Here is a 25,706-nt window from a genome sequence, read left to right as displayed (position 1 = left end):
TTACAGAATTTAAAATGTGGTCGGTCTGCTGGTTGGCACCAAAGCAAATAAAGTCTGAAACGAAGCACCAGGCAGTGAAGGGAGGGGAGGGAGGTGTTGAAGCGCCAGCTCTGAATTTACCGTCCCTTCAGCCTCATTTGTATCGTGGGTGAAACAAGGGTAGGGCTGCCTGCCTGACCTCAGAGAGATGACAAGAGAATCAAAGGAGTTAGTGCAGCCAAAGGCCTTTCTAAACGCCAAAGCACTCAACTCACATTAATTCTTAATTACTTGTCTGAAATCTTTAATCCAGCCATTAAAACATACTGGGTCCAGTGGAGTTCCCATTGTGGCTCAGCAGTAATGAACCCAGCTAGCATCCATGAGGATGTGGGTGTGATCCCTGGCCTGGCTCAGTGGGTTAAGGATCCGGCATTGCCGTGAGCTGTGGTGCAGGTCGCAAATGTGTCTCAGATCCTGTGTTGCTGTGGCTGTGGTGTAGGCCGGCAGCTACAGCTCCAATTCAACCCCTAGCCTGGGAACTTCCATATGCCACGGGTATGGCCCTAAAAAGCAAAATAAAACAAAACGAAACTGTACGGGATCCAGGAGTACATGGCGATTCTTTGTGTTCTTGAAACTTTTAAAAAGTCACCCCTCCAAAAATAATTCTGGTCTCAATATTCACTACAGGTATTTGTTTTACTCCTCAATTAAACAAACAAACAAATAAAAAAACAAAGTCAATAAGCATGCGGGGCCCCTGGGCTAAGGTGTATCAGCATACTAGAAACACAGGCACCAAAAAACATCCATTAGGTCCTTCGAGTTGGGTTAATAACAGTCTAGAGGGGCCACACAGCCAAGCCAGGGTGGGGTCCTAATAGCTCATGGCTCCAGCAGAGGAGAGGGTTGCCGTGGAAGAGGAGGGCGGAGAGTGGGGGTTCAGACAGCCCCCTCCTTCCTAACCGCATTATCTTGGGTTATTAACCCTCTCTGTGCTTTTCCTTCCCCGTCTGTAAAGTGGGAATCTTTAAAACCTGAAAGTCACGAAAGCACCGAGAGGGCTAAGTAGACAGTCGATGTGAGGGGCTTAGCGCCATGCCTGGCACCTGCTGAACTGAGATCCTGCCACCGTGGGACGGGTCACTTGCAGACGGACGGTTCCGACAGCGGGGGCCTGCCCGTGCCTTTCTCTTGTAAGATGGAAGCTGTTTGGAAGGGATCCTTTCCCTCGCGGCTCCTTGTAGGGTTAAGTCTGACCCATAACATGTTTAAATTATGTCAAACAGAATATAAAAGGCTAAAAAACAGCAGCAGTGTTTGCGGGTCTCTTAGACAGTACGACTCAGGGCTTTTCCTCCTTAGCATTAGACATTGTCATTATGAGCTTAGCGGTCAAAATTACCAGCCATTGGCCTGATTGTGCTTTTCCTGGTTTTAGGTAGGGAGCCTGCCCGTTTTTGGAAGCGCCAGACTTGCTGGGTTTCTGCAGCGCACAGAGCAGTGTAGGGAGGCTTTGTTGAAGGGGGGGCCGGGTCCCCTCCCAACCTCGCCTCTCTTTGACTGTTGGACCTAGCAGAGGGCCTACCTCGAAGGCCAAGACCCCTTCCCTTATCCGTGAAACTATCTATTCTTTCTATGGTTCCTTCCTCTGAAAGTCTCCAAAAGTCTTGGGTTTCATAGTTGATCCCTGATGACATGGTGAAGAGGGGAAAGTCTCCTTTTCATACTCTGTTTTCTGATGTTTTTTTCTCTGCTCCTTGCTCCCGTGATCCTTACCAGATGAGGGCTTCCATGTTTCATCTGCCTGACTCGCCCTAAAAACACACTTTCTGGGGAGAGGAGAACGGTGGACGCCTGCCCACTGACCCCATATGTAGGTCCATAGGGTCCCAGTTTTTACCTCTTCAAAGGCAGGCTCTGTCTTAATTCAGATGCGGCAGATCTGGGGGGTGAAGACAGGGGACACCTGGGAGGTCAAGTGAGTTTATTTCTCCTCTCCACTAACACTACGTAAAGCAGTTTCCCAGATGAGTGACAGTGATTTGTCCTTTATTTAAAAAATAAGTTGTAAAAATAATTGCTTCTTATTCTAAAAATATGTTAGAACCTTGAGGGGGTGGTTTAATATGCACAGCTGTCGGAACAGGTGACATTTCTTTGCAAAAGTGTTTTGGATCTGATGTGCTTTTTTTTGGGGCCAAACGTCCCTGAGTCGCCGAGAGTGAGTACATGCTCTGAGACAGGTGCAGGCCACGGCGCACTCCCTCTGCTCCATGCTTTAAGAGCAGGACGCTCTTGTTTTTCTGAACTTAAGTCACACAGACTTGTTTCCCAGGCTTTATAAACAGGCCCATCTAATGCCTTAAATGTGTCATCACATGAAAGGAAATAAAAATATTGGTACAGCTTGATTTAGTAAGATCATTTTTCAATGACCCTTTCAAACAGCTTCCTGCAAAGCTGCAAACAATAGTTTGGCTGTTCTCTCCAGCTGGAGGTCACCCTCGCCCTGGAAGGGCCAGAGGGCAGAGCACCAGCTGACCCCACCCGAGGCTCAAGCCCGCCGGAAGAGCTGCCTGTGTGAACCCAGCCTCCTGGAGGCTCAGGACGCCGACTCAGGGTCATTGGCCTGTCTTACACCCGCCCCCATTTGACTTGGACAAAATGCCTGCCAGTCTTCGTGCCTGCTGCTGCTAGATGTTTCCCTAGAATTTACTCTTCGTCTAGTTTTCCTGCAAGTCGTGCAGATGATTGCTGAGGCCTTTCCAAGTGAGATAAAAGTGTCTGTACACTTCACCAGCAAGCCTGAGACTAGACAAATTGAACTGGATGTTTGCACTTGGTGGCTAATCAGGGACTCTGCCAGCTGAACCCTAGTGGTGGCCAACATTGGAATTAGAAGTTAGTAGCTTCCTGTGGATTTGGGGGAGGAAATAGGAGGTGAATAATTGTTAGGTAGATGTGTATGAATAACCTAAGGATGCTGAGTGCTTGTATCTGTAATTGGTGGTAGTGCTTTCTGAACACACACACATGTACATACGTAAGCTCTGTTATTACAGACTGCTGGAGGTGTTTTCACTGTGATTTGGACTGCCTGTTAATTTATTTTGTGCTTATGTTGTGTCTAAATCACACTGCATACCGAGGGAGATAAAGTTATAAAAATACATTTGAATGGTATATATAGGATCCCAGAATGTCAGAGTTGAGGGCAGCTCTTGAAGCCATTGACTCCAACCCTGTCATCTGTCATTTTGCAGACAGGGCACAGAGGCCAGAGGTGTGGAAGGATCCTCCTTGCCCAGGGCCCCTAGCAGTTGCATTGGTAGAACCAGGACCGACCCCAGTGGACTGGGCTCCCTTCCAGAGCTCCCTTCAGTGTGGCTGCTGCCTGTCTTCCGTCGTCTTGTTTATCCTGGGTGTCAGCATTAACAGGCCTTCTGTCTCTGCGTATGTCGGGGGTGGGAGCGGATGCAGAGGGTCCATCCCTGCTCCAGGTGACGGAGAACCGAAACCCGGGTTTTCTTGTAGCGAAACAGACGCGGGCATGTGGCGTCTGTCTCCCTGAGCACCTCTTGGTCTGGCGGAGACAGAAAACGTGGACTGAGGGGGGGGGTGTCCACAGGAACTCTCAGGGGTGTGCAGGCTGCAGAGGACCCAGGGTCCTGCCAAGGAAGGCGATGGGGAACTCACAGGAGGGTAGAGAACACACAGTGAACTTTGTGGCTCAGCGTCAGTATGAATTGCTTCAAGCGTCTTAACATAAAATGGAGTTTGAAATACCTTATACAAAACCATATAAAAATTATTGTATATATAAAAAACAGTACTCAGTGTTCATGGGAAAATATCAGGCTGAGAGTCTTCAGCGCTCTGAGTTTATTCCCATGCCTAGTCCTTCATATAGTCCGAGATTAATTTGAATGCCATCTTGAGTGGTCAGTATTCATGTATCTGTTGGATTTTTTTTTAAGTGGGTTGAACCAGATCAGTGTCTCATCATGATCAAATGTCTCGTGTTCATGTTCCTGGCTAAATCCCTTCCGGCAGGCAGCTTGCTGCCTTCCCTGAAGGATCATTAAGCAGGAATGGGGGCCCCTGTGGAGCTCAGGCCCCCTGTTCGCTGTGTAGAATCTGGCCTGGGATTGCAGGGCCCCACTACAACCAGCCAGCTTCGCCTACCAACTGCACTCCTGGGCTCTGCCCCCCGTTATCGAGGGGCTCATGCTGGGGGACCCCCGCAGGCACCTTAGTTGCCAGAAAATGGAGCATCGTGGTGAACTGCGGCCCAGGCTTTGCAGTTCGTTAAAAAAAAAAAAGGTACATTTTCTCCTTATTCTTTTAAAACCATCACAATATACCATGTATTTAGGGGCTCCTGTTACCTTTCTCTTACCATGAAAAGCTTTTATTTGAAGTGAGCAGAAATTAGAGTCCCCAAATAGGACTTTTAAATTTCTTTTAGCTCTATTAGCTATCAAAGATAAGCAAATTAAATAACGAGGGATCATTTTAGATGTACTCTTACCCTGGCAAAGGGTTTTAAGCAATGATATGTCCCATTGACGTTATGATAACACCAGTGTCTCCACTCTTGATGCCGAAGGGGGTGACCAGACACTGTCCTCCCCTAAGCTCTGGGGTGGCATAGTTCCTTAGCCTTTGAGATGCCCCGTCCTATGACCCAAGTAGATTCCATAAAAATGTGACACAGGCACTTTACAGCATGCTTTATAAGTATGAATCATTGCAGGGCAGTTCACTGCTCAGTGGGAAGGATAGGTTTAAACAGTCTGTGGTGGGTCTGCCCCATGGACGGGTGTGTAGCCATTAAAAATGATGATCATTTAGCCTTGTCAAAATTCAAGATAATATTTACAAAAAGGAGGCTAAGCATTTGGACCTGCTCTAATTACAACTATGTAAAAATACATGCATGCCCGCTTTCAACCAGGTTAAGCACTTGTGTCAGCCCTTGTGTTAGGTAGAGAGACATAGGCAGCTGTGACCAAGGCATTTACCCTTCCTACTCCCAGGGAGCTCACATAGTTGGTGAAAAAGGTATTAGTAATTACACAAAGGCTTATTTAAATACAATAGTGATGAACATTGCCCCCCAAACACTAAAATCCAGGCGTTCTCATTGTGGCTCAGCGGTTAAGGACCTGACATAGTCTCCGTGAGGATGCGGGCTCAATCCTGGGCCTCGCTCAGTGGGTTAAGGCTCCAGCATTGCCGCAAGCTACAGTGTAGGTCGCAAATGTGGCTCAGATCTGGTGTTGCCGTGGCTGTGGTGTGGACTGGCACCTGCACCTCTGATTCGACCCCTGTCCTGGGAACCTCCATATGCTGCAGGTGCGGCTGTAAAAAAAAGAAAAAAAATCAGGTCATAGTGAGGGGGCACCTAATGGTCTCATAGAATCAAGGAAATGCTTATTTTTTATTTTTTATTTTATTTTTTTGCTTTTTTTAGGGCCACACCCACAGCATATGGAAGTTCCCAGGCTAGGGTTCTAATCGGAGCCACAGCTGCCGGCCTACACCACAGCCACAGCAACTCGGGATCTGAGCCACGTCTGTGACCTACACCACAGCTCACGGCTACGCCAGATCCTTAACCCACTGAGCGAGGCTAGGGATCGAACCCAAATCCTCATGGATCCTAGTCAGGTTCGTTAATCACTGAGCCATGAAGGGAACTCCCTCAAGGAAATATTTTTTAAAAACATAGATAAACATTAGATGATTCTCCCTTCCTTTTAAATTCCTTCTATCATTCACTTAAAATTCCTGGAATCAACATTTTTAGACCCTATAAGACCTCCATCTCTGGCTGGAGGAGCCAGGGGGAAGGAGCAGGGGGCTGGGACAGGGAGTCTGGAAGCTGGGACTGTGCAGGGACAGAGCTGCCCTCTGAGTTCCCGGGGATCCTGCCCCCAAGGGTCTTTCTCCATCAGGGCAAATGATGACAGGCTGTCCGGTCAAATCCAGCAACAGCTAGTTTTGTACAAAGTGTTTTACTAAAATTCTGATGCATCCATTCATTTACTCACTGTCTATGGTTGCTCCCCCACCATGTCTGTGTTAAGTAGTCAAAACAGAAAATGTGTAACCCACACAACCCCCAATATTTATTATTTGGACCTTTGCAGAATATTTGCCGGCTCCTGTTCTAGATCCACGATACTTGGCTGCTGATTCCTTTAATATCAGGTGGGAGGTGAATGACCTCATCCAGAAAAGTGCGCATATGAACTGATACATCCTTTGGATGTATAGATTCTGGAAGCTTCCCCATGGAGTCCGTCAGGTTCGTACCTCTGGGCCCTGGTGAAGGCAGGCCTCATTTCTCTACCCTGGAAAAGCTGAAATATCTTCTCTCATTGCAGAATGGTAGCCCAGTGAGGCAGTGTTCCTGAATGGACAACCCACCTTTCCCAGGGAGGCCTACTGCCTGGTCTGCAGGGAGGGGCCTTTATGGGGTCAGATTTTAGACCAGGCTGAATCCCACTGGCACAGAAACAGCATCCCTTGGCTTATCTTTCTGTGATTTTTGGTTTGATCCCATGTTGGTTATTCTAAGGCGTTCATCTGGTTCCTAGAAACCCTGTGCTCCCATTCCTCACCCCCTTTCTTCTAGCATCATCTTCCCTGGTAACTTCAGACACAGCTCTCATGAAATCTTAAATGTGTTGCTTCTTGTCCTACTTTCCTCTCTGCAACGGTCCTCTTTCTCTTCTTTCCTGTACTCAGTTTTCTTAGATGTGAATTCTCACCCTACACAGCCAGCTTGCATCCTTTCTGAGCTGTCCTTAACCCTTAGGCGCCAAGCCCCTGTCCCAGTTAATCTCGTAAATCCAAGCTTACACCAGCCAACTTCTAACTTAAAACACTTTTATTTAAAATATTTTGCTTTCTATTAGAAATTATTATGGGCGTTCCCATCATGGTGCAGTAGAAATGAATCCGACTAGTATCCATGAGGATGCAGGTTCAGTGTTGCTGTGAGCTGTGGTGTAGGCCGGCAGCTGTAGTTCTGATTTAGACCCCTAGCCTGGGAACTTCCGTAGGCCACGGGTGTGGCCCTAAAAATCCAAAAAAAAAAAAAAAAAAATGATGAAATAATTTTACATAGAACTTAAAAATTACATATGTAATTATCCATTTTGATAATTTCTGTGTACCTATTTCTGTTTTTATATTGCATCCATAGTGATTTTATGTCAAAAACTATTTTAAAAAATTTTGAAGACATTTAGCTACAGGGCTATGAATTTAGGAGTTGGAAAAGGGAAGAAATTGTTCCGAGAGCTTGTCTTATCGCAGTGAGCTGCACCACTTGGGGAGTCTGAGTCAACTGCTCTCTTCTACCTGTGATGGTTGACCTTGGGGACCCTCTCCCTGAGGCTCCCATTACTTTGTATTCTAAAACCTTCATTACTTCTCCTAACTGATTCTGGATTTATAGAGGAAAAGGGGAGAAATCTTATAAGAGCCCTAAGGATTGTAAACTCAGGCTGAGGCCAAGGCAAGACCTATAACGGGGGGTGGGGGGGGAATATCATTTCATTCAGGCTTGAACGTCAAGGGGGCCTTGAGCAATCACCCCTCTCCCTCTTTTGCTGTAGCATCATTTTATCATTGGCTGGTGAATTTCACTGGCCTCTTCTGGTGGCTCTTAAGTGTTTTTGTTTGTTTTTTGTCTTTTTTCCGTTTTCTTGGGCCGATCCCACAGCTTATGGAGGTTCCCAGGCTAGGGGTCGAATCAGAGCTGTAGCCACTGGCCTACGCCAGAGCCACAGCAACGCCAGATCCGAGCCGCATCTGCAACCTACACCACAGCTCACGGCAACGCCGGATCCTTAACCCACTGAGCAAGGCCAGGGATCAAACCTGCAACCTCATGGTTCCTAGTCAGATTCGTTAATCACTGAGCCACGACGGGAACTCCCTGATGGCTCTTAAGTATGGGCTGGTTCTGTGAACTTGTCTAGTCTATGATTTAAACACTTGTTCATGTTAATGCTTTTCTTGGGCTGACTCTCCCCTTAAGACACCCTCTTTCCTCTTCGAGAGGGCATCCAGAAGTTCCAGTTCTTGGTCATGACAGAGTAGCTTATATCAGACTAAACTCTCCTCAGATGACAATTATAAACTCCGAGTAAAGTGCAAACAGCTATTCGAAGGCACTTAGGGGCAACTAAAAACTGAGGGTTGATGTCAACCCTCAAAAGAAGGAACCAGCCCTGGGCGAGTTCCACGTTTGTATGGCTGTTGCCCTGATGGAATTCCCCAGTCTGCGTGGGCAGCTAGAGCTGAGGCAGGTTTGGGGGATATCATGAGCCTTCTCTGTTTTTTTTCTTAAAGGTTTCTCTTGTTTTTGTAGAACTTTCAAAGAACTTTTAGTTTCATTGATTTCCTCTCTTGCTTTTTATCCTCTATTCCATTTGTTTCTGTTCTGATTTTTATTATTTCTTTCCTTTTCCTTGGTTTTTGGGTTTGGGGTCTCCCTGCTTTTTCCGCTGTCTTAAAGTGGAAGTTAAAGTTATTGATTTGAGATCTCTCTTCTTTACTAGGAATCTGCAGTTTAAAATTTCCCTCTAAAAACTTTTAGATGACTCCCCTAAGTTTTGGCATGTTGCATCTTCATTTGCATTCATCTCAAAGTTTTTTGTTTTGTTTTGTTTTGTTTAGATTTCCCTTGTGATTTCTTCCTTGACTCATTGGTTATTTGCAAATGTATTGTTTAATTTCTACTTATTTGTAAATTTCCCCCAATTTTTTTGTTATTGATTTCTAATTTCATTCCATTCCGTTGTCATTGGAGAACCCAATTTACTTCACCTCAGTCCTTTTAAATGTACTGAGGCTTGTTTTATAGCCTACCATATGGTCTCTTCTGGAGAATGTTCCATGTGACTTGAGAAAAATGTGTATTCTGCTGTTATTGGGGTGAGTGTTTTATGAATATCTGTAGGTCTATTTGGCCTATATTGTTATTTGTCTTTTATTTCCTGTTGATTAGTTATAGTTCTTTCCATTATTGAAAATGAGTGTTGAAGTCTCCAACTTTTGTTGGATTGTCTGTTCCTTCCTTCAATTCTTCTTCTTTTTTTTTTTTTTTTTTGTCTTTTCTAGGTCTGCACCCATGGCATATGGAGGCTCCCAGGCTAGGGGTCTAATCAGAGCTGTAGCTGCTGGCCTACACCACAGCCATGCAAGATCTGAGCCACGTCTGCAACCTATACCACAGTTCACGGCAACGTCAGATCCTTAACCCACTGAGAGAGGCCAGGGATCGAACCCACAACCTCATGGTTCCTAGTCAGATTCGTTAACTACTGAGCCATGACAGGAACTCCCTTCCTTCAATTCTGACACTATTTGTTTTATGCATTAGAGGGCTCTGTTATTCAGTACATGTATATTTGTAATGGTTATGTCTTTTAGATTGATTGACCCTTTTAATATTATAAAATGTCTCTCATTATATCTAGTAATAGCTTTTGTTTTAAAGACCATTTTTCTGGTATTAGTATAGCCATTCCAGCTTCCTTCTGATTGCTGTTTGCATGATATAACTCTTTCAATCTTTTTACCTTCAACCTACATGTATCTTGAATCTTAAGTGTATCTCCTAAACACAGCCTATAGTTGGATATCGGTTTTTACCCAGTTGGGCAGTCTTTACTTTTTGATTGGATTGTTTAATCCATTCATACTTAATGTTATTATTGAGACAGTTGAGTTTACATCTGCCTTTTTACTTTACTTTTTCCTATGTCTTATGTCTATTTTGTTCCTCTTTTTCACCACTTTCTTTTACATTAAGTGAATATTTTCTAATGTAGCATTTTAATTTCCTTAATGATTTTTTTAACTATGCTTTTTGAGTAATATTCTTAGTGGTTGCTCCAGAGTTTACCATGTACATCATAATTTATCAGATTGATACTAACTTAATTCCAGTGAGATGTGAAAACATTACTCCTATGTAGCTGTATTCCTTCTTCTCCCTTTCTGTGCTATTGTTACACGTATTATACCCAACTATATATTCTTACGATCACTACATACTTTTATGTCTCTTAAAGAAGATGTGAGAAGGAAAACAAGTATATTTCATAGAGTTATTAACTACCTTAACCTTCCTATTTACCATTTCTGATTTTCTTCATGTGTTCCTGTGGATTCCAGTTACAATTGGCATCATTTTCTTACTTCAGTTCATCTTTACTCTTACCCAGCTCCTTTGCACTGGTCAACTGGGTTATATTTCTGTGTGTTACAGGTCCAAAAATAACTGTATACATGTATTCATATTAATATGATATGAATAAATTAGAAGAAATATGCATTTTTACTCTCTTTTTATTTAATTACCTTTTTATATAATTACCTTTACTGGTTCTCTTCATTTCTTCATGAGGATTCAAATTGATCTGGAGTCACTTTCTTTCAGCCTGAAGAAATTTTTTTGATCTTTCTTACAAGAAAGGCCTGCTAGGAAGAAATTTTCACAGTTTGTTTTTTGTCTGGGAATGTATGTCACTTCATTTTTGAAAGATAATTTTTCTGGATAAAAGGTTCTACATTGACAGCCCTTTGTCATTCTTCTGCCTTCTGGCTTTCATTGTTTCTGAGGAAAATTCAGCTGCTAATCCTTTTAGAAGCAAGTGAATTTTGAAAGTTGACTATGTACCTGGACACCATGTTTACTGAGGGGTATTATATTTGGGGGTTTTCACTGGCTTATACTTACTCAGTGTCCCAAAGCTGGTTCAACTTTAGTGATACAATTTCACTTATTTGAGGAGACTTCTAAGGCATTATCTACATAAAGTCCAACAAAACATTTCACTTGGCTTCAGCAAAGAGAGAAATGAAAAGGAGAAGGCACTGTGATATTCTAGTAAGACCCAAGACTTTGTAGTAGGAAATATTGGAGTTTGATACTCAACTTATAGGTTATGAAATCAATTGAGTAAATTATAACCAACATCTGTTTCATTTTATATTTACATGGATGGATGGATGGATGGATAGAAGGATGAGTGGGTGGGTGGATGGGTGAATAGATGGATGGATGGATAGATGGATATATGCATACATACATAGCTGGCAGTCAGATGTATGGATAGAATATACCAGATTGCCATATAAAAATTGATTTATTGCTATGAGTCATGGTCAGACATGCTTGAAAATTGCCATCCTAGACCGTTTCTTTGCTTGAAAGAGGGGGAGACATTCTGCTCTGGGATTTTTTTCCCAGATCTGAAAGGTCTCTGCTTACCCTTGGGTATATCCTAAGCACTTTTCCCACCTGCCTTGTTAGTCTCTTAACTCTTTGTTGCTTTTCAACAGTAAGAAAATGTGCCCAGCTCATTATATTTCCATCAGAATGGTTGCATGGACACCCCTATGTTCATACCAGCACGGTTTGCAATAGCCAAGACATGGAAACAACTTGCATGCCCATTGTCAGATGACTGGGTAAAGAAGATAGGGTGTATACAGGAGTTCCCCCTGTGGTGCAGCAGCTAGGAGTTGAAATAATGCCATTTGCAGCAACACGGTTGAACCTAGAGAGTATCATATTAAGTGAAGGTAGTCAGAAAGGGGACAAATACCGTATGATAGCACATATATGTGGAATCTAAAATATGACACAGATGAACTTATCTACAAAGCAGAAACAGACTCACAGACATAGAAAACAGACGTGTGGTTGCTGAAGGGAAGGGTTGGATTGGGAGTTTGGACGAGCAGATGCAAAGTATTACACATTGAATGGATGAACAACAAGGTCCAAGGGAAGTATGTTCAATATCCTGTGATAAATCATAATGGAACTTATACGTATGTATTATATGGGTATATATGTATACATATGCTATATAGTCTATATGTGTATACATATATAATTGAATTAATTTCCGGTACACTAGAAACTGACACAGTGTCCATCACCTGCCCTTCAGTTTAAAGAAGAACTATCGTTAAGGTACCTGTCATGATACTTGCTAAAGCACAAGAGACAATGATCAAAATATTTAAAGCATAAAAGACAAAATAAGTTTTTAAGATTCTAAAAAAAAAAAAAAAAATTGTTACATGGGGCCACCCCCTCATACAAACACTCGCACAACCAGGATGACAGGAATTCTATGCAATTTCCTGTCTTATTTGGTCCACCCTCAAATGCGTCTTTTATCAGGAAGTGTTAACAATGAGTTGCTACTGAAAGAACTTTCAATTCACTCTTTTAGAGAATTCTGAGACTTTTTGTGAATGATTCATTCACTCATGTCTGGAGAGCATGACTGTGTTCAGCAAAGTTCGGCCTGGTTTGTAATTTTCAGTGAAACCAAAGGGCAGGCCGGTGAAACTGTTTGCTTAGGTGCTAAGAACATTCATGCTGGATGTCCTCAGGAGAAAAAAATCCCGATTGCGTTGGTTGGTAAGGCTTGCTTGGCTAAATTAACTCAGTGGAGAGATCTGTCAAATTGTTAACTACCCATTTAGAATGAGTAATTCCTGCAGCTGATAAAGGATGTTTCATTCATGTTTCAGAGGCATTAAAATGGTGAGTTTGGGCCGCAAAGACTCCAGACTTCTGGGAAAGCATCTTTTAGAGACTTTTGATCTATCTTTGTAGAAACTGAGAGGAGTTCACTGGTGTCCCCCTGTAGACCTTTTTCTTCATCGTAGACTTGGTTCCCCACCACACTCTATGCTGCCAGCTGCCCCCCCTTCCCTTGCCCTAAGTCTGCCCCCCCGCAACCCTTGTCCATGAAATGCAGGCTGATTTTCACATGCAGGATTAATTAGGTTGGAAGAAGACAGCCAGAGAAAACAAAGCAGCTCCCCAGGTACGAGTTACTTTAAAATTGCCTGCCCTCCTACTTCGCTGTTAGTGGTTTCCTACACAAGTGGCCGGTCAAGAGACTGCCAGGCTCTGTAGAGTCATTGTTGGGTCACAGAGCATCTTCCAGATGTGGCCAGCGCTAGGGATTCAGAGAGCTCAAAAGTACCCAGGAGTGAGACAAGATACCCAGCGTTTGTAAGCCAAAGGGCTGAGCCTGGAAGGGAAGATGACAAGTTGGGGTTTGTGCCTGAATTCCAAACATGTACATCAGCTCCGAGGCTGGGTGGGGGTGGGGGTGGTGGCGGGGGTGGGGTGGGGGCATGGGGGGGTGTAGAGCCTTTTCCCCTTTAATTATGAAATCGCAAGACTGTAGTTTTGCATGATTGCTCACCTTCTCTACAGGCACACCTTGTCTCCCTCCCTCTCTCCATCTGGCCGAAACCTCTAGTTAGAGAATAAATCGCTGCCTGTCAGTTGTTCATTTTGTTTCCCATCACCCAGACATCCTTGTTAGGCCCTTAGCTTGCTCGGCTGCATTCGTGAACAAGAGGGGAGGAAGTAACACGTATTTTTAGGCTTCGTGTCAGGATGTGGCAGGGACATATTGTTTATGTTGTTTTTGGTTCTTAATTTATTTAGAAGCAGCGCTTAATCAGCATTGATTTATGAATAAAGAAAAACTGTGTGTGTGCATGCGCACGCACCTGCAACGTGCCTGCTTTTTTGCCTCTGGCCAAAAAATGTGACGGAAAAGGGAGATCAACTGAAAGTTAGTTTAGAGATCTGGCTTTCCATTCCTCCTGGTAGCACAGAAAATTGAGAACCAAGGAGTCTCAGGACATTGTCCAAAATGAGAAGGCTATTTCATAAACTGCCACCTCCAGTTCTTGCTGCCATCAAGTGTCTGGGAGTGAAAAACCACAGATCTCTCCATCCCTACTGCCCACACCGAAAAGAACAATCCAATCTCTGTGGTTTGCCCTGAAATAAAAATAGGAAATAAGCAGGCTTTAAAGACTAGGATTTGGCGTAATGCAAATACAGATAAAATAAGTCATGAATCTGTAATGCTTTCACCCGCAGCTTTGAAGTCTTGATGATTATGGCTGCGGAGGACGGCAGGCTGCATAAACACCCTTTAGAACAGCTGGAGGCTGGCGTTGTGTAAGAAAAATGGCAACCTGAGCAGTTTCCCCTAGGGTCCATAAGAACGAATTCTGCTTCATGTGACAGTTCCTAAATCACTTAGGGTTCTTCACAGGAACTTGTTTGGGAAGTGCTGGAGCCTTGCCGTCTAGAGCAAGTCTGAGAGTGCACTGGTCTTCAGTGTTTGCAGACCGAAAAGATAAATCTCTGGGGTTTAAAAAAAAAAAATGTGTGGGTGTTCACGTGGGAGGGTCAGGATGGGGGCTGATGTAAACTGCCAGCTTTGTGCTGCTCCTCCATTCTTTTCTTTGGATTTAAGTACCCACATCATCATTTCCCACCCTTTGGTGTTGGCTTTCTCGCTCCCTGTCCTACCCTTTCTGTTGCTGGTCGATAAAAAAATTACTCATTCATCAGTTGTACTGTGGGGCGGTGTGTTGGGGTTTCCTGACAGTTTTTCCCCTCCCTCTACCTGTCTTACTCTTTGGGGCTGTTCACCTGAAATTGTCAAAGAGGGAAGAAGACTTTCAAAAATGAAGGAATCTGGTTGACTAAATCAGCCTGGTTTGTCTTAGGAAATGTTGGAGCAGAGGCCTTTTTGCTTACAAGTAAAATGTTGTAACATTCGGGGTTGACATTTCCTGTTGAATCTTAGGTTCAGCGCATCAGTAGGAAGGACCAAATGAAACTCTGTGTCCGCTGCCTTCATCACAGCAGCTTTCTCCCACGATGTAAAAACATTAGAATTCACGGAATGGCATATTTGGTGCACCAGCCATAGTGTGGCCATCCCAGGGTTTCTACTCTGATTTGGGCTGCTTCACGCTGCCTGCCACTCTCCCACGCTCTTCTGAAATAGCCACCAAATCCTCCAAAACTCTGCTAATTTCAGACCTGCTTCCACTTAATTCGTTTCAGTCATTACTCGCAAGTTTAGTGTCTAATTTGGGACCAAGGATTTATTTTATTTACCCGAAAACTGTCTCTTTTTTGAGCTTCAGAGAGCCTGTATTCCCAGAATTACCAGGCTGTGCACATCTCTCTCGGGTGTGAAAGAACCATGCGGGGAGGCTAGAATAACCCTGTCTAGAGGCAGCCTTCCCTGGAGGCACAGCCCCCCTGCTCCCACCTGACTGAGGCCTCCTTGAGGGACTTTGGATTTCACAGCCTTAGCCTAAAATAGCACCTGACGTTTGTTGAATGAAAAGAGCAGTTCTTTTGCTTTTTTTTCTTAAACATCTCGTGCACTGCCCAAGTCCCTTTTTAAATGATTGACGTAAAATTCTGTACCATAAAATTAATCATTTTAAGAGTCTGTGTGCAAGTGAACAATTGAGGGGCATTTGGTACCTTTCACAGCACCGGGCAGCCATCACCTCTCTGGAGTTCCAAGACATTTGCATCATCTGGAAAAAAAAAACTGGTACCTATTAAACGGTCATTCTGCATCCCTCCCTCCCCTAGCGACCATCGATCTGCTTTTCGTCTCTATGGATGTGCCTATGCTGACTGTTTCATAGAAATAGAATCATGTCATATGGGGCGTTTTATGTCTGTTTCTTTTTTTCACTCCGTATAATGTTTTCGAGGGTCATCCATGATGTCGAAGGTGTTAGATCCCCACTTTTGAGCGGATGGATGGCTATAGCACATTTTGTTCGTCCGTTCGTCAGTTGATGGACATTTGAGTTGTTTCCATCTTTTAGTTCTTGGGAACAGTGCTGCTACGACCAGTCACCTACTAGTATTGGTTTTTAGTTCTTTGGATTCCAAGTCGTACTCATTGGCTACTTAGGTCTCAAACTTGTCCGCTGGTCACCTTTAGTCCCACCGCCCTCCTCTCTCCCTGCACTGCTTGACTGGTCTGGCCCTTCTCCAGCTCGACTCTGCACTGCAGCCCTGTGGTCTCTTCAAAACGCAGCTCTGTGATTCATGGCCTTCCTTGATTCGAGGATTGCTCAGAGGATAAGGAACCAAGTCCTTTCAGGCCCACAGGGCCCTGCACGGCCAGCTCTCTAACCCCTTCATTAAGCGCACCTCACCACCCTGCCCCTCACCAGCTGTGCTGCAGGCACACTGACCTTTCTGCCCTGCCACCTCACCATGCTCTGCCCGACCACAGGCCCTTTGCACATGCTACCCCATGTTGCCTGAAATGCTCCCCTGTCCTCTTTGCCTGATTAATGCCTTCTCATCCTCGAGTTCTAAGTTCAAGCTTCACCCCTTCAGGGAAGCCTTTCCTGACTGCATCAAACTCACCCCCGCCCCCTCTACCACCATCATGGCTGCCCACAGGCTCCTAACCACGCCTTTTCAGCACAAGTTCCAACTGCAGTTTTGCATTTGAATGGTCACATTCCTAACTGCGCCTAGGGGACAGAAGGCAATATGCAGAGCATGGGTTCTGGAGCCCAACTGTCCAGGTTCCAGTGCTGGCTCTGTCCCTACTGGCTGGGTGATCTTGGGCAAGTTAATTCACCTTTCAGTGTGCCTCCCTTTTCCCACTCATCAAATGAGGATCGTAGTAACACCTAGACCTTAGGAGGCTGTTGCGAGAATGAAAGACATTCTTACATGTTAATAAGTACCTGGCACTAGAATGACCTCCATATCGTCATTGCTACTATAATTTTAAAAAATAAAGAAATAACTATGCCTACACTGCCACCCCCCATACCCCTCATCCCCAGACTGTAAGCTCAGGGAGGCAGGGACCCACAGACCCTTTCGCTCACATTATAGCTCCAGAGCCTAGCCCAGGATATGTGCTTAGTGCTTGTTAAGTTTGGTTTTTCTCGTACTCTCTTTACATTTATTCATTTAATTACACAGCTGTTCCATTAGTGGGGATGTTATTATTATTACCTTCCTTTAAAAATGTTTTTACTATAGTTGATTTACAGTGTTCTGTCACTTTCGGCTGTACAGCCGGCTAACCCAGTTATATATACACACACATTCTTTTTCTCATCTTACCTTCTATCCTGTTCTATCACAAGCGATTGGATGTACTGTTTTTATTGAATGATGGGTGAATCCACTCTCTCCCTTGCCAGAGAAGAACAGTAACACCATTGCGTCCCATCTCTCTGTCCCGATCTGATTCTTAGGGGCTCCACCTTCCAGCAGGCAGTGTGGTGGCCCCTAGCCTCAACCTCCTGCTCCTGCCCACGTCCTCAGCTGGTGTGTTTGGGGAATTGTGCTGCCCAGTGTGGAAAGCGGAAGGCAGGGACCCTCTGTCCTTGGCCGTGCGCTGAGGGATCGCGCAGTCTGTAAGGCAACCACAGAACACACTGCAGACTCGCTGTGTGCCAGCCCCGTGCCCCCTGCTTCAGCAACAGCAAAGTGGTGAGGTAGGGATAATTTCTGACCCCTCGTTAAAAAACAAAGCCTCCTGATTTTATTTTCAGATGAGGAAGCTGAGGCACGAGCAGGCGAGCCATTTGCCCAAAGTCAAAACTCTTGGTTGGTGGCAGAGCCAAAGTTTGACTCCTGGCAGCCTTTCCCCAGAGTCCCTGTTCTTAACGTCGCCTTTAACTGATGACCGGGACCCTGCTTAAGTGCTCGGAGTGTGGGACGGAGTTGTCGGTAGAGGGAGTGATGGTGGCCGGCCTGAGTCTGGACAGCACTGTGTAAGGGACCAGACTGGACAGGGGACAGTCCCTCAGGTTCTGGCTTGTGATCCCCTTGCCCTTTGTGCCCACCTGAGGGTCCTAACCCACATGGGTGGACAACAGGACAAATCCTCTAGAGAGACATTAAAAACAAAGCTAGAGGGAAAAAATAAAGGTGAGAATTTTTTTATCTGGAGATGAAAGAAACTAAACTCTTGACAGAGACGCCCGCCTCTTCTGTCAGTCAGAGGTATATAGGAACAAAGGCCTCACTTCCTTTCTGATTGCACGTTTCAGCGGCTTAATAACTTTGCTCATTCATGCTCTAGGCCCCTGTGTTGCCCTCTGTTTATCTCAGGTATGTAGGTTTCCAGAAACAAAACAAAACAAAAAACCAAACCTCCTGATTTTACTTTCAGAAACAAAGACATCATGATTTTAAACTCTAACTTACCCAGAACCTTTTCTAAACGTGTGGATGAAACTGTTTTGAGCACCTAGGGAAGAATGGTGAGGTTTTATTGCTGCCACATCGGGTGATTTTAGGATGTTTTTAGTGAAATGAAATCAACCCCCAGATGGCAGAAGTTTCTCCCAACCCACAAAACGTCAACCACTAGGGGCTTGGCGTGCCATGTCCATTTGATGGTGTGTTAGACGTGCATGAAGTGAGTTTGGAAGAGTAACTTTCATAATAACGTGGCACAATTATAAATATAAGAAAAGCAGCCCACAAAAGTGTATGTCGATATGAGTAAAATATACCTATATTAATAAAATACATAGGAAACAACCTAAAAGGGAATCCACCAAACATGTTGGCAGTGGCTGTCTTTGCACAAGGGTATTCTACTTAAATTTTTCTTTTTCGGAGTTCCCGTCATGGCTCAGTGGTTAACGAATCCAACCATGAGGGTGCGGGTTCGATCCCTGCCCTTGCTCGGTGGGTTAAGGATCCAGCGTTGCTGTGGCTGTGGTGAGGGCCGGTGGCTACAGCTCCAATTCGACCCCTAGCCTGGGAACCTCCATGTGGTGAAGGTGCGGCACCAGAAAAGACAAAAAAAAAAATTTTTTTTTTTCTTTTTCTACTTTACAGATTATTCTATAATGAGCTTGTGTTTACCTATCAGGACAAAAGACTCAATTTAAAGAGAAGGGAAGGGACCCACAAAATTAAACTAGCAAGGTCCTTGCTCTGATCCAGGATTAAGAGTCTTCGCATCCAAAGACCTTTGGAGAAGAAAAGAAGCCTTTTCTTCAGGCAGATGTCCCTGAAGGGATGATGAGGATGGGGACGGGGATGGCGGCAGCGTGGGAGTGTAGAATCCCCACGGGAGGGTCTCGGGCCCCCTGCCTCTCCCTCCTCATCCTAACCGGACTTCCATCTCCAGGAAGTCTTCAACTCTTACTCTCCGTTTTGTAATTAATTGCCCTTGCAAAAAAAAAAAAAAAAAACTAATTGCCCTTACATGGTTCCCCCCACCCCTGCATATTTTTAACCATCTTGTTCAGGAAACATGCTGAGTAACTTCTGGGAGCACAGAAGAGAGGCTCCCAGACCAGCACCCGCCCTGTTGACAGGAGTGCGTGTGGGCGTCACTTTTCTTGAGTCTGAAAAAGCAGCTAATGATTAGCTGGTGCTGGAGGCTGGGGAAATGTCTCCTTGTTTGCTTTGTATCTTCCTCAGCACGATCAGATGGTTTGAGTTTCCGCTGTGGTGCCGCAAGTAAAGGATTTGGCATCGTCTCAGGTTCGATCCCCGGCCCAGCACAGTGGGTTAAGGATCATAGATAGCATTGCTGCAATTTCCATATGCTGCTGGTGTGGCAAAAAAAAAAAAAAAAGTTTAAACAAGGATGAACAGTCCTCCAGAATCCCCTGCAGGTCCCCATGGAAGAGTGTGTCCTGGTGCTGACCTAGAAGGGGCTTGTGGGCAGAGTGATGAAGGGGCTATGAGCCCATTGCTTCTCTGGACAGATGGAGGACAGTCCTGAGCTTGTGAAGGGGCTGCTCTATGAAACTCTGAATGCTTGGCCGTGTGTCCTGTGGTCTCTGGCCCCCACCAGGAGGAAGGCTGTAGTCTGTAGTCTCCTGGACCCATGCACCCTGGCCCATCAGTGAGGAAGCTGCCATTAGCAGTGTGGTGATGATGTGGCTTTTAGCACCGAAGAACCGAAAATTTAGAACAGGGTGTGTGGTTCAGTAGACACGCATGCGCGTGGTCACCTGGGGCCCTTGGTTCAATTTTTTTTTTCTGAGCCTTCTCTCCTGAGTGCATCTGAGCATTAGCGTTGCTACCTGGGTTTCAGTCGGCCGTACCCACTTGCCGGCAGTGGGTGACCTTGCCACGTTCCCTTTCTGAGCCCAGCTTTCCTCATGCGTCCAATGAGCGGGTTAGTAACTGCCTCATAGGTTGTCATTAGGACCCAATGTGATAACATGTGAAAAGTCCCAAAGAGTGGACCCACTTAGTGTGGGTTCCTGTCCCTCCCCTTCCTCCCGCGCCCGGCTCTCTGTTTTCAACAGGATGGAGACACTAACCTGGTTGTAGATTATTGACCACCTCTGTTTTCTTACGATTGTTCGATTTACCCAAACCTAGCCTATTAGTCCTAGGAAGCGCTTCTGGTAGGCAGTGTAGCAGGGGTCTTCAGGGCTGAGAGCACGGTAAGGAAAGCTGATGCTGTTTTATGGAAGAGTGGAATCTATTCTCCCCATCTCGGGAGAAAGCCTCTAGCACGTTAACCTGATGCCCTGTCAGTGGGCTTCTTCGTGGCATTCCCACGGCAGTTGTCACAGAGAAAGAGGGAGGAAGGGGTTTCAGTGTTTCTGAGAATCCTCTTTCCTCTCCCGGTGTGACACTCCCCACCCCCGCCTTTCCCCCTTTTCTCAGCCCTCTCCTCCCGGTGCTCTAGAATCACGCACTTGTAGAACTTGGAAGGGCCCTTGGGTGGGGTCACTGTCCCCCATCCCTTCACTTTTCGGAGGAGGGGACGGACACCCATAGAGACCGGAAGCCTAGGGGTGCCGGGGGTCCCGAGCTCCTCCACGTTCCTCTTCCAGCCCTGAATGTGGCCCCTGAGGACACGTCCCCAGGTCCAAGGAAACAGGCCCAGTTCTTTCCTTTGATGTTAGAAACCAGTAGTTGCTCAGTGAGCCCCCAAGGGGCAGAGGAATGACCTCCCCTCCCCCTCCAGAGATGCCTGGGCCTCTGGGAAAGCCTCTTAGACGCAGTGCAGCAGCAGTGGGGTTGTGCAAGGGCCTCAGAGCGGCCCTGGAGCCCCAAATATGCAGCTGCCTGTCCCGCCTGGCACCTTTCTGCCATCTGGGATGCCTACATGTGTTTACATTTGAGCAGAGGTGACTACACTTTATGCTGGCTCTGTGGGAACAACATCTTTCTCTTCCATGCAGATTGGGGAAGGGGGGGAGGGAATCTCTTTGCTTTTGCTCCGGGTCCGTGTTACAGGCTCTGTGTGTGCCCTGCTCTGGGGAGAGGCATGCCAGGGCCTCGGAGACAGCTGAGAACAGTTAAGGCACGTAGCTCTTAGTAGGACAGAGCAAAAGTATCTAGTGTATTACTGCCTCATAGACAATAGGGCTTCCAAAATATCAACGTCTTAAAGTCCCAAATAACTTTGTAATAGGCTTATGTTACAGTCAGAAGGCCAAACATGGTTAATACTACACCAGACATAATTCAGTCTTCATGCTACCTAGTTTTCTTTTTCAGCTGCACCCACAGCCATGTGGAAGTTCCCGGGCCAGGGATTGAACTCACGCCCTAGCAGCCACCCAAGCCACTGCGGTGATAATGCTGAATCCTTAACCTGCTCTGCCACGGGAGAACTCCTGCCCTGCTCAGTTTTCTTGGAGTGTATATTGACGGTTTTAATGCCCTAAACCATTTCACGTGATCGCGGCCAGATACCCATCGATGTCCTGGCTTCTAAAGTTGGCCACGACATAGATGCACTTGGCCATCCTGGCAAAGATAAACCCTCGCTTACTATTACTGTTTCGAAAATGTCGTCCGTGTCATCTGCTCTGTTTCCTGCAGTATTCGAATAAAAGCCGAGTCTCTTGACCTTGTCTGACTTCAGAAAGGGCTTCTTTCTTCTGTGATGGCTCTTTCTCTTCAGGAGAGCTCCCCTGTGCCTCTCCATCCACCACCATGTGCCGCACTGCCAAGAGCTGCCACCGAGGGCACTGCAGGAAGTGTAGCTTAACGTGTAGGAAGCTCACCGCCAAGAGAAGTCACCTCCAGGCTCAGGAAGGGAAGCAACTCAGCCAACTCAGTAAAGCAACGTCATCTGGAAATTTGCCCCAGAGGATTCCAAGTGAAAGCATACCCTGCCCCCATCCAGGAAGCAGGATCACGGGGCCCATGTGGAGTTTGCTTGGGAAAGGCCTGCCTGGCACATGCTGCTCCGTCTCCGGCTGCCTGTGCGGTCAGCACCAGCAGTGCGCCTTTATGACGCGCTCCCGGGGCCCCAGGTGTCCTTTCAACTTAACCGGCCAGGGAAGACGAAGGGACAGCTGAACGTGGTGGTGGCCAGACAGGCCACCAAGTCAGGTTGGAACATCTTTCCTGTTGGTATTTCCCTGGGAGGACCAGATAAATTAAGGATTCAGGAGGGGGCAGGGGTGGAAGGGAAGAAACCAAGTCCAAACGTCTGCAAACAAAAACCAGCTGGTGTCCAAGCTTTGGGACGTTTTGTCATTGTGGAGAGAAGCAGAGGCAGCAGTGATCCAGGGCAGACCGGGGTGCAGCACGTCCGAAGCCTAGCAGGAGGGGTCTTATCTTCCAGGACTTGACACACCTGAATGCCAGCACCTCAGGCGTCTTGTAGATGGGCATTTAAATGTCTGACTGGAGGCTCCCTGTTGCCAAGGCCAAGGGAGTAGCTTTGGCCTTGATGGTCAAGTCCTGCCACCTGACCAGCTGGCCTCAGGGCAGGTGCTCAAGAGTGATGACGTCACCCCTACTTGGTCTGAAACTCAAGAAACAAGTTCAGCCCCTGGGGTGCTTGTAACTCTTTCTGGGAGAGAGAAGCCATTACACGGGATCCCCAGGAGACCTGCCTTTGAGTCCTTCCTTCAGCAAGTGTCCCTTGCCCACCTGTGTGCCATTCGGTGGTCAGGCCCCCTTCATGTCTCATTTCACAGGGTGGTCCGCAAGGGGCCTCGGTCAGATGCTCCCAAGGGGCGAGTGGGAGAACTGAGTTGGTGTTGATTTGCTTTGAACGATAAAGCTGTCTTTCCCAACCCCAGGTATGAAAAATGAGATGGCCGAGTGTAAAGCAGCCATCATCTAGCCTCGTCAGACCTTCTCAAATCTTCCTTTAAAATGGCTCGAGAAGCCTGTCAGACGTGCACACCTTGGCCCTAACCTCAGCGATTCCAATTCAGTCAGGGTGGGGTTGGCAAGTCTTCAGTTTTCAAAACAAGAACCAGGGAGTTCCCATTGTAGTTCAGCGGGTTAAGAACCCGACTAGTATCCACGAGGACTTGGGTTCGATCCCCCACCTCACTCAATGGATTAAGGATCTGGCGTTGCCACAGCTTCAGTATAGGTCACAGATGCAGCTCAGATCCCGCATTGCTGGGGCTGGGGCTGGCAGCCACAGCTCTGATTCAACCCCTAGCCTGGGAACTTCCTTGTGCCACAAGGTGTGGCCCTTAAAAAAAAAAAAAAAGGACCAGCATAGTTCTGACAGAGGGGGGTGACAGGTTTGCCCCTGGGACTTTAGAAACAGGTGGCAGGTAGGGGCCCTCGTCTTCAGGTTGTGCAGGTGGAGACTTTTTTCCCATCACACCCACCTAACCCTTCCACCTCCACCCTTTGAGCCCTGGTGAGCCACTTTTACTTACTTATGAGTAATATTTCTTCCCCCTGGTATGTGAGCTTGGCAGAAACTTTGAGAACCAGCTCTTCTTAAAACCAACAACAACATAAGGCAAAGTTCAGACTGAGGGCTCTCAGAGGATGCTCTTGTTTTCCTTTGAAATTTGGGGGAGAAAAGATGCAAGGATTGCTAAAGGCCAGCTGGCCCCACCCCTTGCGACTGCCCTGCACACCCGTTCCACCTGTCCCGGCCCTCAGGAGACAGACCTCAGTTCATACCTTCTCTCTAACCCTGACCAGCTGGGTAACCTTGAATGTAACCTTGTGTAACCTTGAATGAGCAGAAGCTTTCTGGGCTGCACATCACGCACAAATAGCTGGTAGGACGTGGGCTGCAGGAGGAAAATAGACATGGCGTTTACAGAACAGGAATGCTCAGGGCAAAGCTTGCGGAGCCTAGGGATCACCCTGGGGTCCTGGGGCAGTGCAGACTCCAGTGTGTTAGGAGTGAGGCGGGCCTGAGGGCTTGCATTTCTAATAAGGCTGCTGGTCCACAGATTGCATTCTGAGCAGCAAAGATTTAAACGTGCTCCCCTCTGGTTCCCGCTACCATGCAATGGGATCGGAGGTATCTCTGGAGTGCCAGGATGCGGGTTCGATCCCTAGCCCAGGACAGTGGGTTAAAGATCTGGCATTGCCACAGTTGTGGCATGGGTCACAATTGCAGCTCAGCTCTAGTCCCTGGCCCTGGAACTCCATGTGCCACAGGGCAGCCAAAAAAAAAAAAAAAAAAAAAGAAAGAAAAATAAAGGTGCTCCCCTCCTTAGATTTGCTGCAAACTGTTAACTAAGTGCAAAAACAGGCAACTAAGTTAACAAGGTGGCAGTTTTTTTTTTCAGTCCTGGAAATAGAGGAAAATATCGGCCCCCTTATCAACTGTTGATCATGAACATTTAGGCGTAGGAGGCTTTCGGCCATAAACACCCTCCCTGGTCCCTTATACTATCAATCATTCCCAAAAACATAAGAGATCCTGGGGGAAGGGGCAGAGGGACGGATAATGCACTCTGTGGGCCGAGAGAGGCCACAAGAGCAAGGCTTCCGATGCACAAAATACAGGTGCCCCTTAGAGGTCAGCAATGAGGGTTCCTTGTCTCCCCGAGTTTACCTTTGAGGGAACGGCTCTTAACTATAAAACAAAACGGAGATGGACTTTCCTTCATTCACACCAGCTTTGCAGCTGAGTCCAAGTCACCAGGAGCGGCTGGTAAAATGCACATCACCAGGCTCCACCCGGACACTAGCTCCGTAGCATGTGACGTTCCCAGGTGATACTGATGCTCACCTTGAACTAATGCTACTTTAGTCCCCAGAGCCCATCCTGGAGAGTGGCGTGCATGGAAAACAGCGTCAGCCTGTGCCACCTCTTCCCAATTCTGGCCCTGCCTATCCAAGCGGCGTGGCAAGAGTGGGGATGTTGAGGCTGGACTGGCGTTTGGGGCACACCTGTCTTCAGGTGTCTGGAGGTCCCATGAGGGTGAGAGATGAGATTACCGCTGTCTGCACATCCCTCTTCCCAGCAGAGTGGGGGTGAGGGGCTCTCTGATCTGACTGGTTGGCTGATCCCCCCAGGGCTTTTAAAGATGCACTTTCAGGCTTCTTTCCGGGGTGCCTCCTAGGAGATTCAGCCCAGCAACCCGGTTCAGGAGCCCCTGCGTGGAGAGGAGTGAGACACCAGATGGGCAGTGGAGAGCCGCTCTCCTTTTTAATGACTGTTGGATTCAGGTCTAATGATCACTCAGCAAGCAAATGATGCCTCAGCAGGAAATTGGACCCTTTGTGAAGTCCATTTCCTCGCTGGATCCCTGAAGTTAGAGTCAATAAATTCTGCCTGCATTTTCCAGAGTGCTTTATTTCCCACCCGAGGATGGCTACCGGCCAGGACCATCTGGCCGTGGGGACTTGTCCGGGTGAAGCTCCCCCTTTGGGAATAACACTGTCCCTGGGCAGGGTTGAAAGAAGAATGGATGGAAGTCACTGATGACCCAATTCCAGAGGGAACACTTCCCAGGCAAACTCTAAGTCAGGTTAAAATTGAGGTAATTATTTAAATAATTAGCTTCAGGAAGAAATTCCTCCTTTGTTGATCATACGCGGATTCGAGGGCAGTGGTCTTCCCTGGAGTTTCCTGGTTCACCAACAGATGCATCACTGGGTGCCGTGCTCTGTGCCAGGTGGG

General features: G+C 46.6%; 1 protein-coding gene across 1 annotated transcript in view; it reads left to right on the top strand.

Annotated features, from left to right (window-relative positions):
• The window catches only part of EEPD1 (endonuclease/exonuclease/phosphatase family domain containing 1), a 122,959-nt gene that overhangs the window by 82,257 nt on the left and 14,996 nt on the right, over positions 1–25,706 (top strand). The window lies entirely within an intron of this gene.

Source organism: Sus scrofa, chromosome 18 (assembly GCF_054392235.1).
Source record: "Sus scrofa isolate SSC_HxYL_T2T_F1_AM1 chromosome 18, Sscrofa_HxYL_maternal_Yorkshire_Landrace_v2.0, whole genome shotgun sequence".
Taxonomy (NCBI): domain Eukaryota; kingdom Metazoa; phylum Chordata; class Mammalia; order Artiodactyla; family Suidae; genus Sus; species Sus scrofa.
The sequence above is the reverse complement of the archived record's forward strand: the minus strand, read 5'-3'. Positions and strand labels throughout refer to the sequence as shown.